This window comes from Metopolophium dirhodum, chromosome 1, assembly GCF_019925205.1.
Source record: "Metopolophium dirhodum isolate CAU chromosome 1, ASM1992520v1, whole genome shotgun sequence".
Lineage (NCBI taxonomy): Eukaryota > Metazoa > Arthropoda > Insecta > Hemiptera > Aphididae > Metopolophium > Metopolophium dirhodum.
The window spans coordinates 85,947,254-85,961,655 of NC_083560.1; the positions used below are offsets into that span (position 1 = coordinate 85,947,254).

The 14,402-nt window shown below is 31.2% G+C and overlaps 1 pseudogene; it reads left to right on the forward strand.

Moving 5' to 3' along the window:
* Positions 1-10,866: 10,866 nt before the first annotated feature.
* On the forward strand, positions 10,867-14,402 carry LOC132942887 (uncharacterized; annotated as a pseudogene).

Below are 14,402 nucleotides of genomic sequence, written 5' to 3' on the forward strand. Positions count from 1 at the left end.
AAAAAAAAAAAACAACTTGCCAACTAAAAACTAATATAAATTTAATAAATTGTAATTTTTTTTTACAAGAAGCGCTTTGGAAAGCTACCATCATGTGCTGTAATATACTTAAAAAATTTAAAGTTTGAAATAAATAAATAGAGTTGTATACACATAGTATTTTTGATTATTTATATTAATACTATAATAATAATAATAATAATAATAATTTATTTACGGAAATAAATTCCAATTACAAAAATATTGTAGTGACAGTTTGTGTTAAGTGCACATAATATGGGTTACAACTTAAAAGTAATGTGAATACAAATAACATAAAACAGAACAAAATAGAGAAAAGAACAAAGGAAAAAAGAAGAAAAAAAAAAAAAAAAAAAAAAAATATAAATTATAAATTTTTTTTTTTTTTTTTTGATCGTAAGCCCGGCAACTATGGCCATTAGCTGTATGGTCTTTTTGGTGTATGGTTTTGGTTAGGTGTATTGTATTGTTGGTAGTAGTAGGGGGGAACACGTGTGTGTTGGGTTTTGGCAGAATTTTCAATTTGGGCACCCGTAGGTATCTGCCATGCCCGGGTGGGGGATGGCGGCACTTGTTCTCCGGACACCGTGACTTGCCCGAAGAAAAATGCCGCCCAGTGGCCGGGAGTCGAACCCGCGACTGCCAGCGCCGCAGTCGACGCGTTAGACCGCTCGGCCACCTCGTCCCCCAAATTATAAATTTATAAATATATAAATGTTATATTTTTTCTATGTATTTTAGGAAAGGTACTGTTGTAAGAAATTATTTAAGCATTTAGCATACCTAAATGTTGACAAATAACATTTGAAACTGGAAAGGCTTCTACAATTTCTAAGCTTTACTTGTTTAGTACATTTAGAGCAGGACTATTGTCAAAATATTTAAAAGAATAAAAAACAACATGTGTTCAATATTGTTTTGAAATATCTCTAATGATATGTAAAAAGCACACTGTAACAATATTTTTAGGATAATAATAAATAATAATCTGTATAACAAGTTGAAGTAAGAAAATATGTTATTTAAGTTATAAATTGGAATAATTAGTAGGTAAGGCCGGTAAGGGAACGCTCAGGGAGGTTAATAATTTAATAAGTACCTAATGCAACTCGGGCACTCTGGGAGATATTATGGTGTGTGTAAATGACTGGTGTAATGGGTGCTTATGTAAATTATAAGTAGATAAATAATAATAATAATCAGTACATACTTAGATTTGATTTAAAATTTTTAAAATAAACTGTATTTTATTCATACAATAAATATTACTTCTTTTATTAACTCAAAATTTCTCGGTGCGCCACTGGTAATTACTATATTACTAATATTAATATATACCTATTATCTAAACTGAATTTTATTACTCACTTCCTTGTGCTAAAAGTATAGCTGAAACTTTTATCCATTGCATCTCTTTTTTTTTACATATTTTAACCATACCTGAAGCATACGTCACATCCATATTACTAGGCCAAAATAAAACTATCTCAGTTTTTTCACTGATTAAATCTTGATTATTAATTTTATCCTCTGTGCTTGGTGTAGTCTGAATCCAGCATAAGAATCCAACTTCCACAGAATTACCTTCATTGGTAAACTCAAATAGTCCACAAATTGCATCGATCATAGCACTTATTAGTTTTTCATTTTCATTAATTGAACACATTTTAAAAATGACGTTGTCGATATTTTAACAAAAAACAATGACGGGCGAAAAAAAAATGTTAACACTCATTATAAAACTGTTAATAATGTTACAATGACACAAGTCACGTTACCGTTATTAATTCAGCAATAGAACAACGTAATGACCCGATACTTAACAAAATAATACAAGCATTAGACAACCCGGACGTATTGGACCAAGTATGGATAAGAAAATCGAGAAATTACTTTTTAAATCAAGAAAATATTCTTATGTACAAACATATGTTCAAACGAAACAAAGTACATTTAAAAGCGTTACCTAACTGTCATAAAAATGAAATTTTATGTAACTTTCACGACCACCCATTCGCGGCCCATCTCGGAATAGACAAAACATACAAAAAAATCATAGAACGTTATTTCTGGCCAACCATGTATAAAGATATTCGCACATTTGTAACTTCATGTTTAAGTTGCCAAAAACGAAAGGCTGATAAAACTGCTACACACGGTCATATGTTAACATCACCAAAAATAACAGGAAGGCCCTTCGAGAGGTTCACTATAGACTATATAGGGCCGATAAATCCGCCGAGTAATGGATTTTCATACATTTTAGTAGGCACATGCGGGACTACAAAATACGCCATAGCGAAGGCATATAAACATGCTGACTCAAAATCAACGGTAGCTTTTCTCATAGACGTAATATTACAATTCGGGGCGATAGGGGAAGTACATTCAGATAGGGGGTTACACTTTACAAATAAATTAGTAAAATACTTATTAAAAGCACTGAATATACAAAATACTAAGTCAATAGCTTACCGCCCCCAGAGTCAAGGACAAACCGAAAAGTTTAATGGTACTTTAATAGACATGATTAGTTATTTTGTACAAGAAAAAACAAATTGCTGGAATCAATAATTAAAACACGTGGTTTTCGGATATAACACATCGGTCAATAAAACAACGAATCAGTCTCCATTTTATCTATTGCACGGTTATCAACAAAATAAATTTTTGATTATAATATAATTAGCACAGATACAGCACCAGAAATTTTAAACGAATTAGAAAAATAAAATAACATAGACGGGTTACCAAAATTACTGGAGGAAAAGTTTCTAAAAAATAAAAAACATTATGATTTACGCAAAAAACAAATCCGATTTGTAGTAGTAGAAAAAGTATTAGTAAAGATAGAAAATAAAGGGTCAACATTTGCATACAGATACGGGGGGGAGGGGGGTATTCAAAATTGTACGACAAATATCAGATGTTACATATATAGTGGAAATAACTAAGAATGGACAGTTAATTAACGACTATAAACACGTTAGACAACTAAAAAAATTTAAAAATCGAGAAAATAAATAAATAATATAGGTAAGAAAACGGTTAAGCGCATTATATTTCTATTTTAATTTGTATTTATTGCATGTTTATATAAATATAAATTTTATATGTGTAGTAATTAGTATAAGATATATAATATATAACCACACGAGTGTTTAAAATATAAGGAGATTGCACTTTTTTGTAGTATTTTTTTTGTCACCTGAAATTTAATATACAAAAAGTCACACTGCAGCATAATTTTAAATTCAAGTTTACGACAATCGTTCGCATACGTACGAAATGTATAATTTCCCCCCACCACCACCACCACCACAACCACTAAACCTTACAAAGGGCCGCCGCGAACTCATATCTATGTTATCAGTTATCACATCTATAAATACCTACTTACATACGCACTTACGTACAAACACACATACAAACATAAATACATATATTCATACATACATACATACATACATACATACAAACATACATACATACATACATGTATATATACGAACATACGTCATGCTCATAATATAAGGTACCTAACAACATCACACATACCTCTCTACAAATATTATATACTTATTACTTACATATCAATAAAACGCATCGTTAGCATACGATACATAGGTATATTTATACATATACCTATGTAATACACACATAGTCTGCACTTGTTAATGAAGAAATATTGTTTGGTAGGGGCATCCAGTTAAAATAAAGTTTAATAATGATAGTTGACAATATAGGAAATATTAGTTAAGAATACAGATAGTAGAGTTTACTAAAGTATAATATATAGGATGTGAAAAATAAAATTTATTGTTTTAAAATATAATGAAAAAATGTAAGTTTTCAAACATATCGACTAACCAATCCATGAAGAAGCATTGTTCAATCACAAAAAACTTCAATCAACAGTCCACCTTCACCATATTCAATCAATCCAGTCGGTCAAGAGATAAAAACAATGTTTATATTCAAAATTTCTTTTGTATTTTTTTTTCCTAAAGGGAGGGGGTAATGTAACAATTATAGATATAAATATGTTACATGAAAACTATGTATATAATACAAACTCTACCGTATGTACGATTAACTGCTGACCGATACATTAATATTAAAACACACATAATTGTAAGGCCAACACACACAATGTATTAGTTACTAATAATTAGTAAGTTAGTTCGGTGTGCACCTTAGACCTCAATACACACTACGATTACCGGTCTCCGTATGACTACGATACAGTTAAATAGTATAATAGAACATAGTTGATATATTTGTGAGTATAAATATTTGTAAGTGTTTAGTAGACAATAAAACATAATTATAACTGAAAAGGAATCCTAGTAATTTAAATATATTTAAGATCCTAATATCTACATATCTGCCCCTGGCTACAGTATTTATATCTATAGGATCCTACGATTCTCCTTGGATATCTTATATTTGACTGGTCGTTCTCCCGACCACGTTACACTTGGTTTCCCTTAACGTGAAGCTGTTGCACTTATCTTCGTCTCACAAGCATCTGTAGGTATTCTCGAGTGTAAACAAGGCAGTCCTCGTTTATTTTCAACGTGGCGTTGCTGCACTAATCTGCGTCCCATGGGCATCGAATTTCAAAGGCATAAACGGGGCCGACTAAGTGACCGTTCAAAACAACGTTGCTGCATGTATCTTCGTCCCACGGTCATTTGTTTTCTCGAGTGAAAAAAAGGAAGTCCTTGTTCTCCTTTAAAGTGGAGTTGTCGCACTTATCTTCTTTCCACGGCCATCTGTGTTCTCAAATGTAAAAAAGGCAGTCCTCGTTTATTTTCAACGCGGCGTTGCTGCACGTATCTACGTCCCACGGCATCTGTTTTCTCGATTGTAAACAAGGCAGTCCACATATACTTTCAACGTGGCGTTGCTGCACGTATCTTCTTCACACTGACATCTGTATTCCCGAGTGTAAACAAGGCAGTCCTTGTTTATTTTCAACGCGGCGTTGCTTCACGTATCCTAGTCCCACGGTAATCTGTTGTCTCGAGTGAAAACAAGGCAGTCCTTGGTTTTCCTCAACGTGGAGTTGTTGCACTTATCTTCGTCCCACGGGAATCTGTATTCTCGAGTCCAATCAAATAAACTTTTTTGTTTTCCATGCATTTTATTTTGTACCACAAATTGTGCTTTTGTTTCTGGTTTTGACGATTGGCAACATTTGAACCCTCGTTTGCCTGATCATGAAAGTAACTTACTGCATAAACAAAACTGTATCAAATGGAAAGAACTAGAAAAAAGATTACTTGATGATAAAACTATTGACTGTAAAGTACAACAAATGTTGAAAAATGAAAAAGAAAAATGGCGCAGTATTTTAAAAATAATCGTTGATATTATTATGTTTTGCAGTAGAAATAATCTTGCTCTTAGAGGTCATTCAGAAAAGATTTTAGACTCGAAAAAAGGAATATTTCTTGATCTTATTGAACTTATTAGTCGTTATAACCCGGTTTTAAAAGAACATTCTATAGCGCTTAATGAGGGAAAATCTAAAATCAGTTATTTCTCACCAACTATACAAAATGAATTTATTGAGTTGATGGGAAAAACTGTTAAAACTAAAATTCTTGAAATCATTAAAAAAAGTAAATATTATGCTATATTATTTGATAGTACTCCTGATTTTTCACACAAAGAACAATTATCACAAATTATAAGATACGTACAAATTTCAAATAATGAAGTAATGGTTGAAGAAAGGTTTATCGATTTTATAGAAACAAAAGAAAAGACTGGAACTGGTCTAGCTTCCGATATTGTTGATAAATTACAAGTTGATGGCTTAAATAACAATAATTGCCGAGGACAGAGTTTTGATAATGGGGCAAATATGGCAGGGAAAATTAAAGGAGTTCAGGCAAACATTACTAAACTAAATGAATTAGCAGTTTTTGTACCTTGTACAGCGCATAGTTTAAACCTTGTTGGTGTTCATGCTGCCGAAACTTCACCTGCTATGATAACTTTTTTTTTAAGTGTTCAGAAAATATTTGTGTTATTTTCTAGTTCTACTTCAAGATGGAATATGTTAAAAAATGTCATAAATGTTACTTTAAAGAAACATAGTGATACTCGTTGGTCATCAAAGAAACACGCCATTTCAGCTTTGCATACTAATATCATCAGTATTGGTATGATATTAAAACAAATGAGGGACACTACTAATATAAACTATGACACTATGACACTAGATCTAAAATTTCTTTGTTTACTAAATATATGGGATAAAATACTTACGCATATCGATAAAATCAATAAGTCTTTGCAAGCTAAAGATACTACAATTGATATGGCAAGTAAAATGTTAAACGGTTTGTATAATTCTATTCAAGAAATTCGTGATAACAATTTTGAGGATTCGTTAAAAAATGCAAAGAATACTGTTATCGAAATGGAACTGTCACCCGAATTTCTAGAAAAACGAAGGCATAAAATAAAACGAATGGAAGGAGAAGAAGCAATAGATGAAGGTGCAACATCCGTCCACGCCAAAATCAAAAATGATTTTTACATGGCAGTTGACTCAATCCTATCGAGTTTAAAATGGCGATTTAAAAGAATGACCATTTTATCTAATGACTTTGAATTTTTATGTGGAAGTAAGCTATCGTCAATGGATTTTGATGAAATTAAAAATGGACTAACGATTTAGCAATCAAATACAACAAGGACCTCAATGGAATCGAGCTTTGCTCTGAAATGGAATGTTTTAAACACCAGGCTTCTGCATTGATGACCAATTTCAAAATGGCCGCACCGATTGATTTACTAAAGTCTATTCATAAACAAAACTTACAAGATATTTATCCTAACATAGAAATAGCGTTAAGAATATTTCTCACTTTTCCAGTAACAACTGCTAGTTGTGAAAGAAGTTTCAGTAAACTTAAACTAATAAAAAATTACTTAAGATCAACTATTGGACAAGAGAGATTAACAAGCATGGCAATTTTATCCATAGAACATGAATTTGCTAGACAAATTTCATATGACGAAATTATTGATGAATTCTCTAGCTTAAAAGCAAGAAAAGAACATTTTCAAAGTTTGAAATTTACATTGTAATAAATAATAATAATTGATAATTATATAATGTGGTATTACCTAATAATATACATATAAAGAATAAATGTCAAATTTATCATTCCGTATTTTCGTCAATTTTTTAATCGCTAAAAAGGCGCATTTTTCTACGTTTGCCAGGGGCGCTAACGAGTCTTCCTACGCCACTGAATGTAAGTTCAAATGTTGCTATTCAAGTGTCAAATGATAATCCAATACCTTCAACTTCAACATCAGCTTTAATGGCTGATAATCCAACCTTCAACAAGTTCCAATGTGATTTCACCAGAAAGTAAGAGAACAAAAATTAAATAAAAAGGTAGACAAAAAGGAAATAGTGCTGTGTTGACTGATACACCAGAAAAGAACGAAATAGAAAAAAAATGTAAAGCAAAAGCTATTGAAAGAAACATTTTTGAATCAAAACAAAAACAGAAAGCCAAAACTACAAAACCAAAAAAAGCTAAAATGTCTAAGGAAAATAATTATAGTTCAGATGAGGGTGAGACGTTTTGTTTAGTGTGCATGGAAACTTTCAGTTCGAGTAAAGCAAACGAACAGTGGATTAAGTGTAGTAAGTGTAAGTTCTGGAGTCATGTAGACTGTGCAAGGGAATGTAAGAGTCCGTTTTATATGTGTGATAACTGCTATTAAAAGACTGAAGAATTTAAATACCTAATTACCTATGGTTTTTTTATTATTATTAAGTAATGAAGGTTCCTCTAACTTAATACTGAAAAGTGATTTTATTATAATTAATTTTTTTGTTTATTAATTTTTTAATTTGTTTATTATTATTGTTTTTACTGCTGTAGTGCTGTTATTAATTATACTTATGCATAAAAACTATTACAAATGACACAAAGAACTATTTTATTTTAAATAATTATGTTCATTATTTTTTAATATGTTTATTTTTATTAGTACAACTTACTTTTGTGTAAAATCTATTACACATGACTAAGAACTATTTTATTTTAAATAATTTATATGACAATTATTATTATTTTAACAGAATTGTTTTATTTGTTTTTGTTTTTTTGAATAAATATAGAAATGAAACAATATATTTGTGTGTGTTACAACTTACCCCACACCATGTTACAACTTACCCCACTACCGGGGTAAAATATAACAAAAAAAATCATGAAATTCAACTTTATATTAATTAATTTATTTATTACTAAGCGCATGCAAAGCACATTATTAAACAAGACAACGTTCTCTATCTATTGGTATAAGAAAAAACTGATGGTGAATATTATTTTCTATGATACAGCCACAAATATTAAAAGTGTTACAACTAGACCCGGTCTCCCCTAATGATGTAACATACGTTACAACGGTTATCTGTTTTCTCGAGTGTAAACAAGGCAGTCCTCGTTTATTTTCAACATGGCGTTGCTGCACTTATCTGCGTCCCATGAGCATCCAATTTCAAAGGCATAAACGGGGCAGACTAAGTGACCGTTCAAAACGGCGTTGCTGCACGTATCTACGTCCCACGGTCATTTATTTTCTCGAGTGAAAACAAGGCTGTCCTTGTTTTCCTTCAACGTGAAGTTGCTGCCCATATCTTCGTCCTATGGGCATCTATTTGCTCGAGTGTAAACAAGGTGGGCCACATATACTTTAAACGTGGCGTTTCTGCACGTATCTTTGTCACACGGCATCTGTTTTCTCGATTGTAAACAAGGTAGTCCACATATACTTTCAACGTGGAGTTGTTGCACTTATCTTCTTCCCACGGACATCTATATTCTCAAGTGTAAAAAAGGCAGTCCTCGTTTATTTTCAACTCGGCGTTGCTGCACGTATCTTCTTCACACTGGCGTCTGTATTCTCGAGTGTAAACAAGAGTATTAAATTATTGCAAAAAACGGGACGGGATTCCACCGCCTCAGGTGCGCGTAATTGGGTCAATATTTTAACGGGACGTGCTGTAGTTAATTCAAAAATGAATTAAAACTTACGAAACGCATTTCAGTAATTTGAATATATTATACCCTAGTTTTTGGTAAAAACATTATGGAATAATCTAAATTATTGCAGAAACGCAACGTGATTCCACCGCCACAGGTGCTGAAATTTAGTCCAAATTGTAGACGGGACGAGCTGTAGTGAATTAAAAAATATTTTAAGACTTATGGCTTAATATAAGTACTCAAACTCATTTAAGTATAGTATAGTAATTAATTTTAAAATGATACAAAATTAAATAACATTCTCACTTTGTTTAAAAATTTTAAAACTTTTCACAAGCCTAATAACTACTCAAATACTCTTATTTTGGTACACTTTGACCTTACAACATTATGATTGTGATTGTAATATCATATTCCTTTGCCTTAATGAGCTCATTCCTAGTTTTAAGTTGTGGTAATTTTTCACTTTCTTTGTCTAGTCTTTTTTGTTGATAATTTAACCGACCTTATCTAATTTTTCTATTGTAGTTATTTTCCTTTTTAAAGGTTTTTTTTTTATTGCTTCTTCTTGATAAATTATAATATTATATTAATTTGTGTTCATTGTTGATGTCGAAGGACCGGGCCAGGGGTCGCCAACCAGTCGATCGCGATCGACCGGTCGATCTTTCTAGGAATATAGGTCGATCGTTATAAAAATTAATTTTACCATTATCAGTCGATCGCGTAATAAATAATTGGATAATGCAGATTGATATATTGTATTCTAAGAATTTACCATTATCGGTTAATCATAATACATAGTCAGAATTATTGTCAGTTATAACTCGACCGTCTATTAGTCGTCACGTGCAAGTGTGCAATGCGTATATGTTCCGTATATTTTCGTTAATAAGTTCCAAATTTATTTAGAATTTACAACAAATAAAATGAATCCAAATAAAAAGTGTAAAACTTATCATTTTAATCAGGAATGGGAGTTGGAGTTTTTTTTTGTTGACATTAAAGGCAAGTGCGTGTGTTTATTATGCCGAGATACTCTTTCTATTTTCAAACGTGGAAACATAGAAAGGCATTACCGAACTAAACATGCAGATTTCGATTTAAAGTTTCCAACTCATTCCAGCTTACGACAAGATAAGCTAAAAACAATGAAATTAAAACTGAACCAAGAGCAGTCTGTTTTTAAAAATCTAAATAAAATAGCCCGAAATGTAACTATTGCTTCATTCAAAGTAGCATACTTATTAGCAAAGAAGAAAAAACCGTTTTCTGATGGTGAATTAATTAAAGAAGCTTCTGACTCATTATTTACGGACTTCAAAAACAAAAGTGAAATTGTAGGTGCCATTAGTTCAATTCAATTATCAAGTAACACGGTAATGCGTCGTATTGGAGCCATATCTTCAAATCAAAAACTCAATTACAGACTGATTTATCAAAATTTGCATACTTCAGTTTGCAAATGGATGAGTCTAACGATATGATTGATACTTCACAGCTTTCTATTTTCATCAGAATGTGTTTTGACGATTTTTCTGTTAAGGAAGAGTTTTTAAAAGTCTTATCGTTAACCGGAAGAACTAGAGGAGAAGATATTTATAAAACGTTTAAACAATTTGTTGAAGAAGAATAAATTCCAATTGAAAAATAAGCTAGTATCACAACAGACGGAGCCCCATCATTTTGTTGAAATAAAAAAGGATTTTTAGCGTTATGTAAAAACGATAATTCGTTTCCTCATTTTTTTCAATATCATTGTATAATTCATCAACAAGCATTGTGTGGGACAGTTATAAATATAAACAATGTTATGGAACTTGTAGTGAAAATTGTAAACAGCATCAGAGGTAAGGCATTAAAAAGACGTATTTTTCGTGAACTGATGGACGAAGTAGATTGTCATTATGGAAATTTACTATTACATTCTAACGTTCGTTGGTTAAGTAAAGGTAAAGTACTACATCGTTTTAAAGAATTAAAATTTTTTTACAAGAAATTGATATTGTTTATGAAGAATTAGAAAATATAAAATGGCTTGAAGATTTTGCATTTTTAGTTGATATTACCGAAAAAAATAATTTCCTAAATTTAGAGTTACAAGGAAAAGAAAAACAAATTATTGATATGATATCACATGTTCAAGCGTTTTCTAGTAAATTAGCATATTGGGAAAATAAAATGAAAAATGGTGATTTCCAGCATTTCTCTACCATTCAAGAAAAAATAATTAATTATTCTGAAAATATTTATGAGCCTACAAACCACATAAATATAATTCAACATTTACGTTCCGAATTTAAAAGAAGATTCAACGACTTTAAAATACTTGGGCCAGTTGCGCAGTTTATATCAAATCTATTTACTGGGAATGTTGAGACAAAAGCGAATGAAATTGGAAATTTGTTTTATCTTGATAAAACAGTTTTGGAAATGGAAATAATAACGTTACAAAATGATTCAATACTTAAGATAACCTCGGAGTTTTGGAAACACGCAAGTACTCAAAAATACCAAAATCTACGAAGCATTGCTCTTCGTATAACTTCATTTTTTGGTTCAAATTGGTTATGTGAGTCAACATTTTCGAGTATGAAATACTTAAAGAACAAATATCGGTCAAGAATTACAGACAGTAATTTGGATTCAAGTTAAGAGCAGCTGTTTCTAATTATATACCAAAATTTTCAAAACTTGCAAAATACCAATGCCAGTTATCACATTAATAAAATAAAATAAAATAAAATCACATTAATTAAATAACAATATCAGATTTATATAAAATTTTATTTTTACTTTTTCTCGTGCATTAAAATATTACATTATTATTATTATTGTTATGAAGAAACAATAAATATTTATTCTTTGGAGCTTAGACCTTTTTTTTTTTGCTCATAAAACAAATCTCTCCCTAAAAACCTAAATTCTCCTGGATGTCGATCACCTGGGACTAAAAAATTCAAATGTAGCTCACTTGTTTGAAAAGGTTGGCGACCCCTGGACAAGACAGTTCTTGAGTTGAATTTACATCTTGAACTGAAAAAAAAAATCATTAACATCCTCAAAAGTTAATAAAATTTCAGGATAAACATTTTTTTTATGAGCGAATATCTGGTCCACTTCTTCACTAAACTCAAAATATTTTTTCCTCGTCCTGAGCTGTTTTTGTTTTATATATATTTTTTTATAATTCCTTTCTAAAACGCGCCATCGGTTTTCACAGTTGTTCGGATTGATTTTCATTTCATATGTTTTACTCATTTCTTCGGAAGTTATTACCCACATCTGTTTTAAGCTTCTAATTTTCAACAATCCAACTTTTTCCCTATATTTGCCATATAAATCTATCAAATTCTTGGAATTATATGTATTCCACCTGCATTAACTCCTCTTGTAATTCAAAATGTATACAGACTCAAAAATAAAAATAAACAACCCATTGTAAACAGGTGCAGACTGGTAAAAAAGGACACGGGATGCTACACAGTTTAAAGGTCATAACTACATATGTACATACCTTCCATTTTGTATGTTTTAGACTTTGAGGGCACGTTCAAGTATTTATGTATTTAACGTATTTAATGTTAAGTTAATGTTGTGACGATAGTAGTAATCATATTATGCAGCTGTCTCTACTTCTAGGTCTTCCGTGAGAGCTAAATTAGCTCTATGTACCTAAAAAAAAATTATATATACATTAAAACGTAACACTGATATTATGTAAGTAAAAATAAGAAATTTATTTATATTAAATAAGTACAATGTAACCCGACAAATATTAACTGAAATATGGTAGAATAATAAGAGAATTCAAATCGCTCTGCTTTAAATAATTTAAAGCAAATACTAATTATTAGTTTATCATTGAAGAAAAACTTTGCTATACTGTGCTAAACATGGAATAGCTATTATAGCGTTCTTGTTGATGAAACCCAAGTTTTGATTCGTCATGAACAAGTTTCTATTTTTACTAGGTACGTAAGTAGGTCATTCATTTGAAACTATAAGAAGGGTTTTTGAGATTTTATTGAACCAAGTCAACCGATGGAGAATCACTGGTTGAATTAATTAGAGAAGTTTTGAAGTTAAGAAAACTTAAAAACAATAACTACAAACTTATAAACATTTGAATTTGTAGAAGTAGATGGTCAACCCCCCTTAGAAAAAGAATAAGAAGATGTAGCTGTAGTTGCAGATGTTATAGTTGGAGGAGTACCGCCAGAAACATACAGAAATCTCCCTGAATTCGACGTAATTCAACTATCTATGTAGACAATTTGAAAATCAAATACTACAAACGTGAGCTTCTGGTCAACATCATTTCACTAATTTGTGAGAGGCAAAAAAGACATCCAATGTGTTACGGTAAGACATCAGTAAGTAGAGATATTATGGACAACAGATTTTCACTCATTAATCCTCACAACCCATCGGGCCGACGATAAAGACTTACATATACCATACTTGAGAGAAGCAATTGGTAATAAGGGACTTGACCCAACCAATACAACAGCATCTGTAAGAACTATATACAAATGAAATTATCCAGTCAGTTGTATTTCTTTAACTATTTAATTGTCTATACTCGTTTGTACTTTTACATTTAGACAAACATATTTTCTTTTTTAATAATATATACCTATTATTATATATTAATTATGGTTTGTGTTGTCTTAAGACATGCGGAGACCGCTCGTAATTATACTCATCTACAAGCTGTTAGAAGAGTAGGTGCGATGAGAAGTTTGTAACGACCAGCAATACCACAAGACATACATGCACTTTACATAACATCATATCCTACCTATTCTCAAACATCGCAAACGCCACCTTCAAGAATTTTCCAGCAAGAGGTAGTCAATGGAAGAAGTGTAGGAGTTGTATTTTCAAACAGGATTGCAATAGAACTGTACAGAGAAGATTTAAATACTGACTTTGGTTGGTATTGATGAAACATTTAAAACTGTACCTAGTCACCCAACCGACTTAAAATGTCTGCTGACATTTCAAATAGTATTTAATAGTGTTGTAAGTACATATTAAATATCACTGTTATCAGTTAATATTATTTCGACATTTTTTTTTCTGTTTTAAGCATTTCCAATGGTGTATGTAGTTTGGGGAGTATGACTGAAGACTGAAGAGACATACTGTGGTGTACTTAGAATTATCAGACAAATGTTACCTTTAAATTACGACAGAGTTCGGTTTGTGACTGATTATGAAAAAACACTGATGAATGCAGTCGAACACATTTTTCCAATCAGCAGATTAGTTTGTTGTTGGTTTCATTTCACACGGAGTATCGTGTGATACTGCCATAGAAAATTCAACAATGTACTAAATTAA